At 40.8% G+C, this 6217-nt stretch overlaps 1 pseudogene; it reads left to right on the top strand.

Annotated features, from left to right (window-relative positions):
- Positions 1-4053: 4053 nt before the first annotated feature.
- LOC114087306 (bublin coiled-coil protein pseudogene) lies at positions 4054-4302 on the top strand (annotated as a pseudogene).
- The last annotated feature ends 1915 nt before the right edge of the window (positions 4303-6217 follow it).

Raw genomic sequence — 6217 nt, 5'->3', positions numbered from 1 at the left:
AGTTTTCTGTAATTTAAACCAGGAAGTACAGCTAATTCATTCACTCAGTTCATTCTTGTGACACAAGGGAAGGACCCAAGGTAATTAGGGGCCAGGGGCCAATGGCTATCTCTCCCCGAAGAGCTCTGGCTGGGATGACTTCTTGAGAAGGATCCCTGAGCATGACCTCACTCACCATTACAAGCACAAGACCCCAAATGTAGCATGGAGAGTCACTGGTGTGACACTTGAACCCAGGGAGAACCACAAACATCTGATGAGATTGATGTATGATAACTCCTCCTAAACCTAGGCAAACCTGCTTCTCCCATTCTTTCCTTGACTGAGCAGCCCATGGCAATTCTAGATTAATCTGGCAAAATGATCAAGGAAAAAAAGTCTTAACACTGACATGGTTTTCAAAAACTCCTTCAGTTAATTATTCCTCTTAGGAAAGAAAATGTTCAGATATGAAAAAACGTAAAACCTACATGTATTCATAATTAAGTTGACAGTCTCTTCCCCAAAGTCCTGTGTATGCAATGGGGGGGGGGGGCAGGCAGGGGCGGAGTCAGAGCTAGGGGAGGAGGAGGCAAAGGGAGAAATGAGAGGGAGTACTGGGCTGAATGTATGTTTCCCACATTGTCAGCAGTAAAGAGTGGGAGTGAGCTGACTTCCCAATAAGTGGGCGGCAAAAGGCAGGATGAAAGAATGGAAACCAAAGAGCGCCACACCCAGACCTGTATCTGAGTGGGCAGGGTTCGTGAACTTTGAGAAATTAAATGGGAACTCGAACTATAAAGCCCAAACCTTTCAATTAACCTGGCAGTTGGCAAGACTTGAAAAGAATATTTTCATATCTTAAAAGCAGTGTGGAAACCATTTGAATCTCCAAATCTTCATGCACACAATAAAAGGACAGGCATAAGTGGGCTCTAAGATTCTCTCAGCTTCAAGATCTTATAAGTTCTATGATTTGTCTTCTTCCCAAGAGGATCTTGGCCATAGCTTTCAAGTTAAATCCGTATTTCTTCCTCCAGCCTTTTTCTAGTTTGAGAAAGGGAGCATTTGAGTGGGAAATGAAATTCTTCCATTATCTCCCAGTAAATGGCTGCACATTTACTTCTAGCCCAATAACTGAGCCTCATAAATCAACAGGTCCAGCATTCATTGTGTGATTTTTTAATTTTTAAACACACACTGAATCAGGTACTGTGGTTTCATTTGGGATCCAAAGAGAGATAAGACACAACATGTAGTTATTCACTCTTTGGCCAAAGCCAAAAATTTTTCCAAATTCCATTCCAAATAATTCTTAGCCCTTGGATAGTGTCACCTTCTCACAAATTTCCCAATCTAAGGTACTGTTTTAGTCAACTTTTTTTTGCCACTATGATTAAAAGACCCAACCAGAACAACTGTAGAAAAAGAAAGACTATTTGAGGTCTCATAGTTTCAGAGATCTCAGACCATAGACAGGAGGTGGCATTCCTTGGGGCTTGGGATGAGGCAGAACATCATGGCAGAAGCGTGGTGGAGGAAAGTAGCTCACATGATGATCAGAAAGCAGAGAGAGACAGTCCACTATCCAGATACAAGATATATACCCCATAGTCACACCCCCAATGAACCACTTCCTCCAGCCACACCTCACCTGCCTCTAGTGACCACCCTGTTAATCCCATCAGGGAGCAATTCACTGATTATGTTAAGGCTATAACCCAGTCATTTCTTCTCCAAACTTCCCTGCATTGTCTCACAATTGAGCTTTGAGGGGACAACTCACATCTAACCATAAACAGCTACCCTCAGAATATCATTCTTTCTCCCAGATGAATTTCCACTGGTGTGCAAAGTGAGGAAGGAGTTTGCCCATTCCACTAGAGGGAATGATAAACTCTTGACCCTTGAATTTAGGTGGGAAGTAGGGTGGGGTTAGGGGAGAAACAGCAGTGTTTTTTCTCCAGGTTTTAGTGACTTTTGTTCTAAAGTATCCAAAAATAAAATGAACAGTAACCTCCAAATATAAGTGGGTTACTTTCCTTCCACAGGCAGTGTATATTCTTCCTAGTAACATCACTCTAAGAATTAGTGAGTGGTTATCCCATCACACTGAGAATAACAGGACACATAAACAGCTATTGATAAACAGCCAGAGGAAACAGTGATCCTATTGAATGAGACAGAGGATGATTTCATAGACAATGTGATATTTGACCTGATTTTTGAAGGAAGTTTATCAGGCACAGAGGTATTATAAGAGTAGAAATGCCTGGGGTCATATTCCAGGCACAGAGAAAATATGAGCAAGGCACAGAGGCATGAATCATCAGAGATACTGAAGACATTATAAAAAAAAAAGTCACCATTCCAAATGAAGAAGATCTTAGATCTTCATCTAGAAGATCTTAGACCTTTACCCTCTTCTCCAGTTGCTGTGCTACAAAAAGACTTCTGAAAGTACGTCATGCTTGGGAAAAAGCAATGGAAGTTTCCATAATGACATCCAGCTAACTTCATAAACATCCTCCTAGTGTTAAAAGAAGCTGTCTAGAGGATAACAGATGTGGAGACAGAAAGGAAGAACAAAGCCGTGTGCAACGCTGTTTGTACATTCTATGTCCCAAATGAAAACCATTAAATCAAACCCCGTCTGTCATCCCATAAAGTCTTAAAGTGAGTCATTCCAAATGATCTTGATTTTCCCCAAATCACATTTAAGGGTTTTACTTTTTTTTTTTTAATTATTAAGTGCCTACTATATATTAAGCACAAAATCCTGTGAGGTAAAGTAACTAAGTCCTTTTTCTTAGGTCAAGGAGTCTGTGATGCAGCAATTGGAAGAGATCATGGAACTATAAGAAAAATATAATCTAGGTGATAAGAAATGATGTCTAAATAGAGGATTCAGTGAAGGCTTCTGAAGGAGTATGTAACTGGAGTATGAAGGCTGTAGTTTGGCAGGTAAAAATGCCAGAGAAAGTCAATTCAAGCAGAAGGGTTAGTATAAGGTAGGAAAATCTAGGCATGAATAAATTAGTCAATTAAGTTTTCTGAAGTGATGAAACTATTCGTCATCTGTGCAGTCCAATATAGTATAAAGTTGTATGAGGCTACTGAGTACTTGAAATGTGGTTAGGACAGTTGAAGAACTTGACTTAATTGCATATGATTTCAATTGATTTAGATTTAAATGGCTACCGTAGAAATAAACAAAGACCAACCATATGAGAACAAGTGAAGGCTATTTACTCAGAATGTGCTATGTCAAGGAGTCACCCACCAGCAGCATTTTTGGCGCTGTGAAATTCCCCTATGAGGGGATTAATGCACTGATCAGTTAAGGCTCTCATAACCCGGTCATTTCACTCTAAACCTTCTTGCATTGTCTCACACATGAGCTTTTGGGGGACACTTCACATCCAAACCATAACATTTAGAAGACAATCATATATTTTAAATCAAACAAATTATGTTTCACAGACGGTTTTTAGTGGTCGCAGTTAAATTAGAACAACTCTGTTCAGCATAAGCAATGACATCAGGTGTCTTTTTCTTCTTTTTAAAGACCTGATTTTGCTCTCTGATCTGCTTGGTCTTTATTAGTTAATCAAAATAAACAAATAGAAACAAGTGTCCTCAGTAACATGCCCCATTATTAATTAGTAAAATCTTTGTAAGAAGAGGATGCCCACTCTTTTCAAGAGATTGTTAAAAAGGAAATGTGTTCTGGCTGCACAAAGCAGAAATGCAGTATTCATCAAGGATTCATGTCAACTAGCATCTCTTCTGGGTGAGTCTAACATGGCGCATAGCAAATTTCTTTTCTCATTTCATTGCTTTCCTTTTTCCTTGGTGCTCTTATTTCAAAAGGTATTCAAAGTCAAATACATCAGTGCCCTAATTAGCTGACACTAAGCAATGCTAATATTCCCAATGCTAATACCATCCTTTCCATATCTCAAGTGGAAACTGATCAATGGATCATTAGAGAAAAAAACAGACACTGGCTTTAGGCAGATGCCAGCACCCGAATTCCACCATTGTGTGGCAGATGTGGTACCTAAGACCACAATGCCTGGCCCTACAGGACCTGGTATGCAGGTGGAAGCTGGCATGGAAGGCTAGGACCATGACTTTAGGGAAGCAGAGTATGCAGCCAACAATTCCATGTTGTACCAGATCAACTCCTGTCTGCACCACCTGGAGGAGAAGAACAATCACATCCATGCCCACTTCCAGGAGCTGCTAGAGTCCAACTGACAGACACGTCTTGAGTTCCAGCAGCAGCTTGGGGAGGGCCCTCGTGATGCCAGCCTCTAGGCTGAGGGAGTCCTCTACTAGGCACCAACCCTGCCTCCCTCGGCCACACTCCCCCCTGAGCACTCACAACCTGACTTAGACACCTTATCAAGGCCTGGCCTTTGGGCACCCTGGGGAGATGGTCTGCCTACCTGGGCCAGCCCTCATTCTCCAGCATCCCTCCTGGAGCCAGGTAGGGAATGTTACCCACCCACTTGCCTGTTGCCTGCCCAGCTCCTGAGTCCTTCCTCTCCACTCCACCCAGAATTGAGTGTCCACTTAAATGGTTTTCTGTTGAGAGAGAGAGAGAGAGAGAGAGAGAATGAAAACACAGACACCAACCCCAATGTGGTCTGTTCTCAGTCTCCCTTGCTGTGTGAAAATCCCTGTGTCAGAAGATAAGGATTATTGTTTGACTTGAGGACTCCTCATAGGGACCCTGGTACAAAGTACTCCCTCAAACCATTTTTTGCTGAATGAACTTTAAAAAAGGGTGGGGGGGGAGGTTGCAAAATGAGATGAAAAGTTTTCCTCTGCAGCAAATCTTCAAAAACTGTGGCATCACTCATTGATTCAAATATTTGCTGAGTGCCAACTACAGGTCAAGTGGTAGGCTAGCTGGGTGCCTGAAATTCAGAGATAAATACTATCTAGATCCTGTCCTCCAAAAAGATTAAAGTAACATCTTTATTATTTATGGTTTCATACAAAGCCATTAACAAATTATGTTTTAATACCTATGCTGTTCCATGTATGGTGTTGCATTTATAAAATCTAATTTCCTAAGAATGCCTGGCCCTTCCAGTTTCCCAGTTATCTTTCTTCAATGTTTTTAACATCAGGTTTGATTGAACAGATAAAAGCACAATTCAGTTATTTTATAACCAGAAACTAGAGGCACTAGTTTAGCTAACATGTCTTCCAATAGTCTCACAAAAAATTCCAAACAACCTAACATTCAAATAGAAGTCCCTCATCTCACATTAGTGACTCTCCCTTTAAAAAAAAGAAAAAGAAAGAAAGCTCTGGAGAATAGACAGCACAATTTCAACAATATTAAGTTTTCCAACACAATCTCCTTCAGCTTCATCTTATCTAAAATCAAGATCTTCTCCAAAAACAGCCCCCCGGCAAATGGATATTAGCCAATTAGTATCACAAACACATACATAAGAAAAGTAATTAAACTGATAACAAATGCAGAATAATAAAATAGGGTCCCTTATCTTGGTTGCCTTTTCTTTCAGCATTCCAAATATTTCACAGGCAGCAAAACACAATTTGGTTTTAAATTATCACTACACACTTTTAGAGCAAATTCTGATATCACTGGGTGTCGAATATGCTAATCTGAAGTTGATTACAGCCTCAGGTGTTATAACATTCTTGTTCTCAGCCTGAAGGAAAGGCATTAATTAACCACAGTTCTGATCCCCAAAGCCAAAGGAAAATATCTCACTGCAGTAGTGATTTAGAAACCACTAGTTCTATCTGAGTATTTTCAAAATTCCAAAGGAGCTTCAAAAAATGGGTATCATTAGGAAGGGAATGACCTAGAGCCATCCTCGGTGGTAAATCCTCTCTGGGATTCGTGCCAGCCTAGCAAAAGGATCAATATAGCATTCAGATAGATTTATTTCCAATAGACAAATAAGGGAAAATCACTTAATGCAGTCCTGAGCTTGCAGACGCCTCCATGTCATTCTGCTACCTTTGATTGCATTTCTTGGAAGCAGGACAGGCCTGAAAGGAAGTCTCTGGAGCCCTTGCATGCCCCTTCTGGGCCCAGCTCTCACCTCCCGTGCTCTTTTCTTTCACCCTCTTGAAATCCCATCATATGAATAAATGCTTATCTATCCCCTTAAGGAATGAGGTCAGCACTTTCAGGAAACAGCTTGTCTGGTAAGGCCAAGAAAAAGTGGACATTCTTTCTTTC

Source organism: Marmota flaviventris, chromosome 4, assembly GCF_047511675.1.
Source record: "Marmota flaviventris isolate mMarFla1 chromosome 4, mMarFla1.hap1, whole genome shotgun sequence".
In the NCBI taxonomy this organism is placed as follows: Eukaryota; Metazoa; Chordata; class Mammalia; order Rodentia; family Sciuridae; genus Marmota; species Marmota flaviventris.
This window is presented reverse-complemented; position numbering and strand designations above follow the sequence as displayed.